Source organism: Nannospalax galili, unplaced genomic scaffold (assembly GCF_000622305.1).
Source record: "Nannospalax galili isolate Female #2095 unplaced genomic scaffold, S.galili_v1.0 scaffold952, whole genome shotgun sequence".
In the NCBI taxonomy this organism is placed as follows: domain Eukaryota; kingdom Metazoa; phylum Chordata; class Mammalia; order Rodentia; family Spalacidae; genus Nannospalax; species Nannospalax galili.
Window position 1 is genome coordinate 313,744 of NW_008331504.1, and position 12,790 is coordinate 326,533.

The window sequence follows — 12,790 nt, forward strand, 5'->3', positions numbered from 1 at the left end:
CTCCCCTCTCTCCCCGGTCCTCTCCCCTCCTCCCTCGGTCTCTCTCTCCCCTCTCCCCTCTCCCCTCCCCTCCCCTCCCCTCCCCCTCGGTCTCTCTCTCGCCCACTGCCTCCCAGCTCTAAGCTTCTGCCCCTCTCAGTGGGACTGGGCGGCCGGGGGACCGGGATGGCCTGGCGGAGCGTCCTCTACTCCCCCGAGGCCGAACCTGGCGTCCTGCAGCCGGGCAGACCCGGCCAGCACCCCTGGGGCCCGGCAGTCCTGGGTGCGGTAGAGACGGCGGGGAGGGAGAACTCTTCCCAAAGGGAAGAAATGCCGATGGAGCCAAGGCAAGGTTTCCTAAAGCTGATTTATTGATTGAAACTGGGCCTCGCATCGTCCCGCCCCCACCTCCCGGGCGCTAGCGGTTCAGGCAGGCCCGCATCGCCACGCCCTGTCATTTCCTTATTAATTATTATTATTATTATTAATTTTGAGACAGGGTCTCCCCTGTAGCCCCAGCTGGCCTCGAACTCACAGAGATCCGCCTGCCTCTGCCTCCCGAGTGCTGGGACTAGGGCGGGGGATCCCCGGAATTCAGGAAGAGCTTTGGGGCGGTGGGAGGCGCTCTTGGGAGTACAGCCTTCGAAGCTGGGGAAGTAGCGAGGGGGGTCGGAAAACGGCGGCCCTCTTCATAGACATGAATTAACGTTCAGAGAGAAACAAAACAAAAAGACCCTCCTGAACGAGCCAGCCAGGAGTCGAACCTGGAATCTTCTGATCCGTAGTCAGACGCGTTATCCATTGCGCCACTGGCCCGCACCCCGAGCCTTCTTTGAGTGGTCGCACTTCGAGGTCTGTGCAGCCCGGACCGACACGTCTGGTCCTATTCTAGCTGTGTTGATTCAAAACCCCGACCGGGCGGCGTGGGAGCACAGTGAGCAATTAGGAGACCGTTTCGCGGTTTGTTTGCACAATACACCTCACAGAGTATCTTTACTGACAACCAGGACCAATTTTCATTGTTTTGAAATTAATGTTGTTAGCATAGGAAGCCACGGGCTTCATGATGACATTTTCACACTCACGCGTCGTTTTAACTTGCCTTTGGCCTTCCTCTCGCATCCTCCTCCACCCTCGCTGGTTCGCTTCCCTCCCCGAGACAGTCCGGCTTCTCCTTTCTTGTCACACACACGCACAATTACACACGCTCACACACGCCCTTTCTCATGTAGACTCTGCATGTGTGAGAAAACACGCCATATTTTGTCTTTCCATCCCTATTCTCTCCCGTTGGACCTTTCCCACCCCTGTATAAGCCTCCTTCTACTTTCAAATAGAGCAGTTTTTATCTGTGAGATCTTGATTACGCCGTAGGAAGCGTACCGATTTCCGCAGATCAGTATTTGTCTTTTCTGTGCCTAATTTGAGCTTTTTGTCACTTTTGTTCACATCAACCACGTGCCCACACCGAGTTTCATGTTTCATATTAAAGTGGAAGCTGAAGATATATTTGGGTGAATGCTCGACAATCCCCATTGTTTTAAATTTACATATTTTAGGAATGACGCGCTTTACAACACATTTGTGAAAGTGCCAATCATAATCTTTCCCCCTTAATCAAAACAGGTAAAAACTGTGATTGCTCACCATGGAGAGATTTATTGTAAAATAGTATAACTCATTGAACTAGTTAAAGGCACTTAAAATGAACATCTGATAGGGTCACAATACTTCAGTAGACGTTTTAGTACATGGTTAGGAATCACGTTTGACAGACGCTCAGGAACTAGGAAGGTATTTACTAACAAGTATCAAAATGACTTAAAGTTTGCTTAGCTGTTCAAAGTAGGCAACATAAGTGAAAATGTAGAAAGTGCTTTAAAAGGAGGGATTTGGGCCGGGCATGGTGCACGCCTTTAATCCCAGCACCTGGGAGGCAAAGGCAGGCGGATCTCTCTGAGTTCAAGGCCAGCCTGGTCTACATAGTGAGTTCCAGGACAGCTGGAGCTCCAGGGAGACCCTGTCTCAAAAAAAGAGAGAGAGAGAGAGAAAGAGAGAAAAAAGGAGGGGTTTGTTAGTGATAGAGACAAGGTTGAAAAGGCATCAGAGGCCGAACTGTGTCCTCTGTATAAAAAGCCCTCGGCGCACTCCTTTAGTCCCAGCACTTGGGGAGGCAGAGGCAGGCGGATCTCTGTGAGTTCAAGGCCAGTCTGTTCTACATAGTGAGTTCCAACAGACCCTGTCTCAAAAAGACCAAAAAAAAAAGGCCCTTAGATTTGGCTTCCACCACCCTGTGATGCCGCCTGAATATGTGTTAAAGGAATAATCTCACTACACCCTCTCCACCTTCCTCCACCCTCCCCACCTCTCCCCACCTTCCCCTGGAGAAGATGCTGAATTCCGAACCCTCAGCTCCGTGGGGTCTCCCTGAAGACTTCAGGTTGCAAAGGGGAACTGCAGCCCAAAGTGTTTGGTCCCACCACCAAAACCTTTGCAGAAGTCACAATTGTTTCCAGGAAGATAAACACAATCGCTGTGAGCAGGATTTGAACCTGCGCGGGGAGTCCCCATTGGATTTCGAGTCCAACGCCTTAACCACTCGGCCATCACAGCCCCATAGGCTGAAAGTTATTCGACTGAAAATTAACATACACCATTGCTGCACTACAGCCCTCCTTTTTTTGAGACAGTTTGTCCGGTCTAGCCTTGAATTTACAACCATCCTTCCTCAATCTCCTGAGTATGTGGTATTACAGCCTGTAATGCCAGGCCTGGTCTGCTGAGTGAATCTCTCCATTCTGGGCTCTCTCTGCCTCTCCTTACATGGCTGGAATCTTCCCATAGGTCCTTCATTTTCCAGAGGTTTCAACCCAGAAGACCATGTCTCACACACGGGTGAAAACACCAGCTCCAAATTCTACAATCCGTATGACCTTGAGCAAGGTAGTTATCAATAAACCATCACTCCTCAGTTGCTGCATCTACAAATCAAGTGAATTACTGTAACAATAGCACTCCCCCCACACTTTGTTATTATATAGAAAATCCCTAAATACTCGATTTAACAGCTATTACTGCTGTCCTTGTGATTTCTTTCCTTTGTTACTTTCTTTTCCTTTCTTTTTGGAAGACATGGTCTCACTACGTAGCTCAAACTGGTCTCAAACTCATAGCAATCCTTCTGGCTCGGCTGTTTAATGTTGGACTTACATGCATGTGCTACCACACGAAGCTTCCTGTTATTAGTTTCAATATGATATGGAAATTGCAAGGATAAGGGCTTGGGAATTTAAAACATACACACTTAAGTCCAATATAATATCACAGAATGGACAAGCACTTTGGAGTCAAGAGTACCTACATGTGGATCATCACTCATGCTAGTTCCACCCATAGGCACAGTAGGCCATTTCTGCAAGCCTCAGCATCTCAGCTTAAAATCAGGAAAGAAATACCTTCCTCAGAAAGTGTGGTAAGAGTTCAGTTTCATGTTCAAGTGTCCATCAGGTACTTAATATGTCATGGGTACTATGCAAGGCACTGTGGAGTCACTGTGGATTGAGTATAGATGTTGCCCTTGTCCTTGAGCAACTTACCCTCCAGACAACAGATGCGAGTTACCATTCTGATAAACTTAGTAGGTTCAAAGGAAAAGAATATACATTTCTGTGAGGGTACAGGGCTTTCACTTAGGGAATTTCTTCCAAGAAATAATTTGACTGAAATCTAAGCACAATAGAAAACTAGGCAAAGGCAAGCAAAGAGCTTTACAGGGAGAGAAGATGACATGTGTGGAGTCTAGGGTGGGAGACAGGCCACTGCAGGGCCCCAGTAGAGAGCAAAGTTCAGGAGACAGTGATCTGTGGCTTGTGGACATGAGCTCACTTCAGCCAGGTGCATAGAGTGTGTTGTAGAGAATGGCATCTAGAAGTTGTATACTACGTATTAGACTCTCAGAGACAGTAGACACAGGGTCTCAGTCCTCCTGCAGCTGCCTCCCTGGTGCTAAGATTACAAGGGTGAGCCACCCCTAAGGCTCATGGAACGCAGAACAAGGGATTCAGAGAACACTAACGCATCTTTCAGTTCTCAGCAACAAAGTTCCCTCATGCAACAGAGGGCTGGGAGCACCAAAGGCCACAAACGGCCAAAACGTAGAGAATAAGAGTCTACATCTATAGAGTGTGTGGGTCCTTGGACAGGACTCCTATATTACAATCCACCCACCCAGGGCTCAGGGACCATTATGGAAGAGGGGACAGAAAGATTGTAAGAGCCAGGGAGGAGGTGTATGACTATACAGAAATGGTCCTACGGGCTCTTGGGATCCTTCTCATATGAACCTACGGCGATGGTGTCAGCATGCACAAGACCCATGCAAACTCAAGCAGACAAACCCAGCACAGAACTGTGGAAATGGACAGTAAACCCCAATCTTAGTTGAAGAATTATTGGCAGCAGATTACTGCTGGGTGAAGAAGAGCTGATCTTCTTAAAGGGAGGGACTCTAGATAGGCTGACTAGACTTCAGTGGATGAACTTGCACTGAGGGACATCTGGGGACACTAACATGACAAGTTTGGCCTATATACAAATTACAGAATGCATGAATTCCAGTAGGGGCATGCTGTGGAAAGGGGCCAAGGGGGACAGGGTATAAAGATGATTAAGATGTTCTGTATGAAATACACAAAAATTCAACAACAAATTAAAAAGAAAGCTATGTAGGTCATCTGAGGCAGTTATATTTAATGAAAAGGGCAGAATGTAGCATGGATTTGAAAATACACAGTCGTGTTTCAGGCTCTGTAAAGCTCCTTTCTGCTTTTAATCCCTTTATCCTGTTATGATATCCTGGATCTGAGATCTGTTAGGATTCAACCTCTAACGAAATAAACTCCTTTGAATGGGGGCGAAAGGATTCGCTCTGTTTAGGATCAAGAGCGGATTCTTAGTTCACTGACAGGGGAACCGGAACAATCTTGGCAGAAAATGGCGACCTCCGGCTTGGCTTCCTGGGATCTGCCTCTCCCATGTGATCACCTAGTGCAGCACTGTGCCAACTGTGTTCCCAGGAAAAAACCGGGAGGTCCACTTCCTGAGTGTTGCTTAGGACCGTGTAAACACTTCCTTCTGGGCACCTGCGTTTTTTAATAAAACGTGACAAAGCACCCGACAAGGCACTAAAATTTTAAACATTTTCCTTTCTCATTTCCAAGAAGTCCTACAAACAGCACAAATGTCAAGCTGGTTCTGGAAATGGTCTGGCTCATTCCTGTGCAGGGCAGGTTGGCCACCGTCCTGGGTGGCCTGGGCCCATAGAGATGCTGGAGACATCCAGCGCCAGATGACCTTGATGGAAAGCAGGGTCGTAGCTGGCCACCAGAATCCAGGTACAGCCGGGCCTGGTGTGGGAGGGGGAGAAGGGAGGGGAGAGGATTGAACCAGGCCTCAGGATTCCTAGCAAGCCAGCGGTCACCTGCTCAGGGAAGGCGTATCCGGGTCACCTGTGCCCCTGGTCGTGGACACGGTGGCCGACATCTAAGTGGACACGGTTCGGTTCCAGTGGCATCAGTTTAGATTGCTGCTGGTCCTCAAGAGTTTGCATGAATTTTCATGTCCAGGACACGGATGAAAACTAAAAGCTCCACCTGTTTCCGCTTGGTTTCGAACCAAGGACCTTTCGCGTGTTAGGCGAACGTGATAACCACTACACTACGGAAACAACCACAGCACAGGGGTCACAGGGCAGAAAGTGGTTCTATTCTTGGTTACAGAAGTAACTAGTTCTTGATGTCTTCATTGGGAAATTGCGGATTTGCAGTCCTGCAATTCCTCTAACATTTGACTGACAGAGACGATGCCCGCCCCCCCCCCGCCCCCGACCCCAGGACCGAACAGCACTGGTAGAACTGCGCTCACCAAATGAGCTACAGTGTGCAGTGTTCAAGGAAGGCCACAGATATCTGACGAAATGGGAATTTACGGACTGGATCCAGCAAGAAGGGGCTCGCCTTCTAAAGAGGGGAAGATAGATTTTTGACCCGAATGTGAGGAGAGAAATTGAAGACGTCGAAGACAAACCTTCGATCAGCCAGTGAAATGGGTTTTGCTTTTTAATCAACGTAGGTTGAAATACACTGAAGTGCACTAATCTTTAATGCACAGATCCATGAAAAGAATGAGACCTCAACTCTCACACTAGATTGCCTTAGTAAACACCAACTAGAAGAGACATAAAGAAAACGATGGGTAGTCTAAGCCACATTAAAATGGTTGAAAGAAAGAATGAAAAAGAAAAATCTTAGAAGCAGAGGAAGCTGGGCCTGGTGGGGCAGGAGGATGAAAGTTCAAGGCCTGTGGAAACTACAGAGATTCAAGGCAAACCTGAGAAACTTAGCCAGACCCTGTTTTAAAAAAAAAAAAAAAGAAAAAGTGAATAGGGAGAAAACATATCAGGTTAAATTGAATAACAAATATTAATCCAAAAGAAGGAACAAGGGAACAGATGAGTTTCCTCAAGGAGGAACGAAGGTTAGTTGGGCGAAAAGAAAAGTTAACAAAGGTGGGTCCAAACCTAACATGAATGACCACCAAATGTAAAAGGGAAAATCAGTCAACACCAGATGCTGGACCGTGTAATAGAGTTAAAAAGAAGAGCCGGTACATCTTGCTTTTGGAGGCATACTAAGGGCATAGATGCGGAATCCCAGCTTTCGGGGTCAGGTAGGAAGATGGTCTTGAATTTGAAGCTAGCCAGGGCTGTAGAGTAAGACCCTGTCTCCAGAGAGAGGGAGAGAGAAGAAGAGAGGGGGGGAGGAAGGGGAAGTACCCTGAAATTTATGAAAGATGGTTCACATCTCAGGAGGCTGAGGCAGGGGAATTGTCAAAAGTTCAAGGTTAGTCTGGGCTGCACAGTTGAGTTCCAAATCAGCTTGGGTTATAGAAAAAAAAAGATTAGGAAGTCTATTTTTAATTTTAAAAGCTTTTATGTGGGGCTGGAGAGTTGTCTCAGCTGTTAAGAGGACTGATTGCTCTTGCAGAGGGCTGGGGTTTGATTCCCAGCACCTACATGGTGGCTAACAACCATTTGTAACTCCAGTTCTAAGGGATCTGTTACCCTCTTCTGACCGCCTTTGGCACTGCATGACACGGGTACATTTACACACATGTAGGTACTACACTCATACACGTTATAATAAATAAAAAATTTTTTTATATGATTGTTTTGTCAGCATGTATGTAAGTGCACCCATGTATGCAATGCCTACGGAGGCCAGGAGAGGGTATCACATCCCCTGGAACTGGAGTTATGGAAGGTTGTGAGCAACATGTGGTATTGGGAACCAAACCAGGTTCTCTGCAAGAACAGCCAGTGCCCTTAACTGCTGAGCCATCTCTCCAACCCCTATTTTTATATCTGTTTTTTTGAGAAAGAGTCTCCCTGTAGCCCAGGTGACCTGGAACTCAATATGTATACCAGGCTGGCCTCCGTCTCACAGAGATCTGCCTGTCCCTGCCTCCCTAGTGCTGGGATTAAAGGCGTGTGCCACCATGCTATTATTTATTCTTTGAGACAGGATCTTACCATGTCGCCCAAGCTGGCCTGAAGCTTGTAGCAATCCTCCTGTCTCAGCTTCTCAAGGGCTGGGGTTGCAGGTGAGCACTCAAGGCCTGAGTTCGACCACCTATCTCCAAGACAGGGAAAACAAGTGGGGGTTGTTGTAGATGGTGACAGAGAGATCCTGAGGGCTCAAATGAACTAGTAAAAGACAGAGGAAACAGGCTTCACATAAGGTGGAATCAGTAGGACTTGGTGATGATTTGTGGGGACTTGGTGGGTGGGAAGAGTCCAGTCTAACCACAGGCTTTGAGTCAGTTTGTGGCTTTTAAATGAAGTCCAGGTGGGAATGGAAACAGGAGTCTGGGAGGGACTTGGGTGAGACTTCGTCTGGGCATAGATTTCTGGGATGATTGGCTGCAGATGGCAGCAAAGGTCAGCACAGTGGATGGAGCAGTTGTGAGTGGTGCAGGGACCATGGCTCCGGATACCCCATACCTGCTGGAGTACCAGTCCTGGAAACTGTCAGGATGTTTGCATGTGATCATGACTAAGGTGTGTGCCCAGAGCAGTTAAAACCTAACAGTCTGTGTGTGGACACTCCTAAGATTCTGAACGCCTTCTGTGGATTGTGGACACAGCCGCAGCATTCATTACACAGAGAAGACAGCGCTACAGCAGGTAAGAAGCGGCCAACAGAAGGCGGCAGGTGGTCTGGGAGCGCCAGTGTAGAGGCTGCTTCCTAATGGTGCAGGCCGCCTCCCGCTCCGGGTTGGACTTCTGGAGGGGGGTGGGGGGAGCAGCTGGGCCATGGTCTCTTCTCAACATTTTCCCCCACTCCCCCATCATGTGCCTCACTCTTCACTTTTTCAGGGACACCAAAATCAATCTATCAGTTGATTGAGTGCCCAGTGGTGAAAATTAACCCTGGACACAAGGAAAAAAAAATCACATAATTACTCAGGACAGCTGCAGGCCTACCTTAAGAGCAACTCAGGATGGTGTAGACCTGCATTCCCAGTACTTGGGAGGTGGATGTGGGATGACCAGGACTTCCAGGCAACCTCAGCTACATATACATTCTGTTCTACTTTCTTTTGATTGCTATGACAAAACACTCTGACCAATACCAACTTGGAGAGGAAAGGGTTTATTTTATCTTATATCTCCTGGGTCACAGTTCATCACTGAAGGAGTCAAAAGTAGGAACTCAGGGCAGGAACCTGGAGGCAGGCGCTGAAGTACAGGCCATGGAGGAACCTGCTTACTGACTTGCTCCCCTGGCCCATCCTCAGCCTGCTTCCTTATACAGTACAGAACAACCTGCCCAGGGGTGGCACCATCCACAGTGGGCTGGTCCTCCCACATCATTCAACAATCAAGAAGATGCCCCACAGACATGGCCACAGGCCAGTTCAATGGAGGCAATTTCCCAGTTGAGGCTCCCTCTACCCAGGTGTGTTACATTGACAACTAAAGCTATCCAGCAATGCCCCCCACACCCTCACGCATACATACAGACACACATATATACACATACACACACACACACACATATACATGCATACACTCAAATATAGTCACACACAAAAATACACACTCAAACACATACAGTCACACACATACACACACACACAGGCACACACTCAAAGAGGCACAAAGATAGACCTCCATTTGCAAATGACACTTCATCCTTGAGGAAGGAAGCTCTGCTTAAGTAAACAATACAATAGGTCTGGAAAGTATTGCTCATACAGAGATGTTTGATCTCGCAAATTTGAGGCCAGGCTGGATGACAAGGCCAGCCTCAGCTACAGTGTGAGACCCTGTCTCAAAAAGCTCGAGGGAGGAAGGAAGGAAGGAAGGAAGGAAGGAAGGAAGGAAGGAAGGAAAGAAGGAAGGAAGGAAGAGAGGGAGGAGCGAGGGAGGGAGAGAGGGAGGGAGGGAGGGAAGGAAGGAAGGGAGAAAGAAAAGTTCATTCGGCACAGAAACAGCTGCTCGAATGCCTGGGCTTTGTCGAAAGACTCCTTTGTCATTTGCTTCCTTCAAATATTTCAGTTCTTTCAGAGTTCCACGATATTACACTGTTATACTCATTTCACTGTAAAGGGCATCATTACTGTTGTTTTTTAGTTTAGTTTTATAGTGCTGGGGATCTCACCCAGGGTCTCCAGCATGCCAATCAAGTCCTTTCTCACAGAGCTATGTCCCCAGTCAAAGTGGCTCTTTATAGTGTCAAGCTTCCCCACACTGCATTCTTACAAGTTCAGCTCTCGAAGGACTGATTACCCAAACCGTGGGGTGTCTACAGGAGGAGAGAAGTTGGTGAGACCCAATTCACTACTTGCAGAAGTCTCTGAGACTTGCAAAGGAGAGCCGCCTTTTATAGAATCTAACATGAGTTGAAAATGTATCTTAGAATATGAAAAGTAGGAAAAGCAGAAGTTAAAACGCGGACATCGTACATTTTGGCGTTTGATGTTGTTTTCAGACCTGTTATGTAAAAATCTGTCTGAAAAGACTCTAAGCGTTCACGCCTCAAAATGTTTTTCCAATCACTTGTAATCAATTGTTAGATACTTATGTTCAGCTGAAGCTTACTCCTGATTCTTTTTCTTCCATCTCCCAAATGCTGGCACTGGCATTACAGGCAAGCGCTGCACACCCTGTTAAAGGATCCGTTTCCATCACTTGTTCTCACAGTGCCTAGCAAACCTCAGCTAGGGTAGGCTGACTATGCACCTTTAATCTGATGATATTAGAGACCAGAATTCTGTCTTAACTGCTGTTTTTCCTGAAATAATTACCCTTTCTATCTTCCAAAGCAACGCTGTTCAGTTCCTCAGCAACGTTTAGAAGGTTTGATGTGATCCAATCAAAAGGATGTGAAGAAAAAACTGTGACTACCTTACACCAAGGGATTAGTAAAATGAGACAAAGAAAGGCCCCGCTGGGATTTGAACCCAGGATCTCCTGTTTACTAGACAGGCGCTTTAACCAGCTAAGCCACGGAGCCAGATGCAGAAGAGAGAATGTAGTTATGTATTATTCGAAAACGATCTCACACGTGTGTAAAGTGCAACAGTCTTGGAAACTAACTTGGACATTAAAAAGACCAGGAATCAGTCACAGCCGAAGCAGAGCCTTCTTTTTGGAGGCTGTGATAGAGGCTTGAAGCACAATCTCCGCATGGCACAGGGCCTCTGCTGGAACCGGTGAGAACCAGCTGCCACCCACGGTGTGTCCCACCCGGACCCTCTGTCCTGCGGTGAGCAGGTCACTGGTGGAGGACCAGCATTCCGACTCCCGACGCGAGACCTGCGTGCTGTGCGCCGCACCTGTGGGCGCCTGGCCCGGGACTTCCGCGCGCAGCCGCAGTCCGGCCGGGGACCTGCGAGTGCCCAGGCCGCGGCCGGTCCCGGGAGAAACCGGCTCGGGGACGCGGATGTCCAGGTGTAAGAACGACCGCGTCTTCGGGTGACGCAGCCGTGCCGGAGGCCAACTCCGGATCTCTCAGTGGGAAAAAGTAGGGAAAGGGACCAGTGCATCCGCCCGTTTGAAGTAGAAGTCCGAAGTACACTGTTTCAACATCATTTATGAAGCGAAAGGCGAGAACTGTGCTCAGTCCTGGCCGGTTAGCTCAGTTGGTTAGAGCGTGGTGCTAATAACGCCAAGGTCGCGGGTTCGATCCCCGTACGGGCCAGTTGTTAGAGGTGCTTTTGCATCTCCAGACACAAGTAAATTCACAGCTACGAGGCACTTGTATTGGCTGTCTGTTAGACGCATTAAACTTGGATTAAAATCCGGAGTTACTTCATTGCTTCCTGGGAAAACAGATGGTCAAATATAGGTGCTCGTTCTGGGCCTGGAAGGGAACTGTGTTCGTGCAAACCTAATTTTGCTACTGTCTTTCGGCAGTTGGGGTAATTAATTATTCCTTGAGAAGTGAAGGCTTTGGGCACTGCTTATATCGGAGGAGGATGTGCTTCTCTGTCTCTTGCCTCTGCGTTCCCTGCTCTCTCCTCATTCAGGGATAGTCTCCGCACTTTATCAGCCTTTATGTGGTCAAAATGTAGTCATGTTTTCCGTTATTTTACTCCATTTCACATAAATACATACATTTTACTCCTGGGTTCTTTATTTGTATACATATGTATTTATAATGAGATAGTTTTCTCCTGCCTCTGGGCCTCTGGTGTGGAGATAGATAACTGCTCAGTTCATTCTTTAACTTTCTTAGGTCTGCACTCAAACATGACAGAAGTAGAAATTTCTTTCCTCGCTATTCCGTATGGCAAACACTGCCTACCTCCCTGTCCTACCCCCTAGTCCGCTCCATGGTTCTGTCTGTCCATTGTCTGCAATACAAGTGCAAAAGGGTGGGGTGTCCTTTGATCTTCTAACTGCTGGATCCGTGGCTGAGCCTGGCGTTTGACAGACATAGTCTATACGTATTTGCAGAATGAAGGAGACCAGGATTGAACGTCATTGGATGAGATCAAAGAGGATGGAAAGGGAGTTAGAATGGAAGAACAAAGAGGAAGAGGAAATGGCGGTGTCTGCGTATACTACCAGCTCTGTGGGGGTGGGGGTGGGGGTGGGGGCAGAGGGCAGGATTACACAGTGAGACCTGACTCCAAAAACAAAAGAAACAAACAAAAAGAACAAAGAGGAAAAAAGGCAAAAATATGCAAATAATAGATGCTTTTTTATTTTCATTTTTATTTTTTTGAGATAGGGTCTCATTAAGCAGCCCCGACTGGTCTGAAACTCACTATGTAGACCAGGCTGGCTTCAAACTCACAGAGATCCACCTGCCTCTGTCTCCAGACTGCTGAGACCAAAGTTGTGCACCACCTTGCCCAGCCCATAATAGATGTTTAAAAGAAATGAAGTAATTCAAGATATTTTCCCCCAAAAGCAAGCAGGCTGGGGCTGGGGCTCAGTGGTTAAGAGCACAGGTTACTGGTGTAGAGGACCTGAGTTGGGTTCCCAGCACCCCACCCCACCCCCACACACACATGATGAAAAACAAAAACTTTAAAAACCCTTAGAAAGGAAACCAGATAGAAACTAGCACCTTAAAACTAACTTGGGGTATAGGATATGCTTTGTATGTGTGAGGCCGTCGGCACCAATAAATAAAATAAAATAAATCTAGAAAAAGAAAGACGTGTTTCTTTGTCCAAAGAAGTTTTGTGGAAAGCACTGGAGACCAGCAAAGTTGTTCTTTTTTTTGTTCTAGGTTTC

At 47.5% G+C, this 12,790-nt stretch overlaps 5 non-coding genes across 5 annotated transcripts; 1 reads left to right on the forward strand and 4 right to left on the reverse strand.

The window, feature by feature from the left end:
* Positions 1 to 722: 722 nt before the first annotated feature.
* On the reverse strand, positions 723 to 795 carry Trnar-acg. Its single transcript has one exon. It is a non-coding gene; the product is annotated as a tRNA-Arg (tRNA).
* Positions 796 to 2,510: 1,715 nt separating this feature from the next.
* Positions 2,511 to 2,592, reverse strand: Trnas-cga. The gene has a single exon. It is a non-coding gene; the product is annotated as a tRNA-Ser (tRNA).
* A 3,039-nt stretch (positions 2,593 to 5,631) lies between these two features.
* On the reverse strand, positions 5,632 to 5,704 carry Trnav-aac. Its single transcript has one exon. It is a non-coding gene; the product is annotated as a tRNA-Val (tRNA).
* Positions 5,705 to 10,482: 4,778 nt separating this feature from the next.
* On the reverse strand, positions 10,483 to 10,556 carry Trnat-agu. The gene has a single exon. It is a non-coding gene; the product is annotated as a tRNA-Thr (tRNA).
* A 613-nt stretch (positions 10,557 to 11,169) lies between these two features.
* Positions 11,170 to 11,243, forward strand: Trnai-aau. The gene has a single exon. It is a non-coding gene; the product is annotated as a tRNA-Ile (tRNA).
* The last annotated feature ends 1,547 nt before the right edge of the window (positions 11,244 to 12,790 follow it).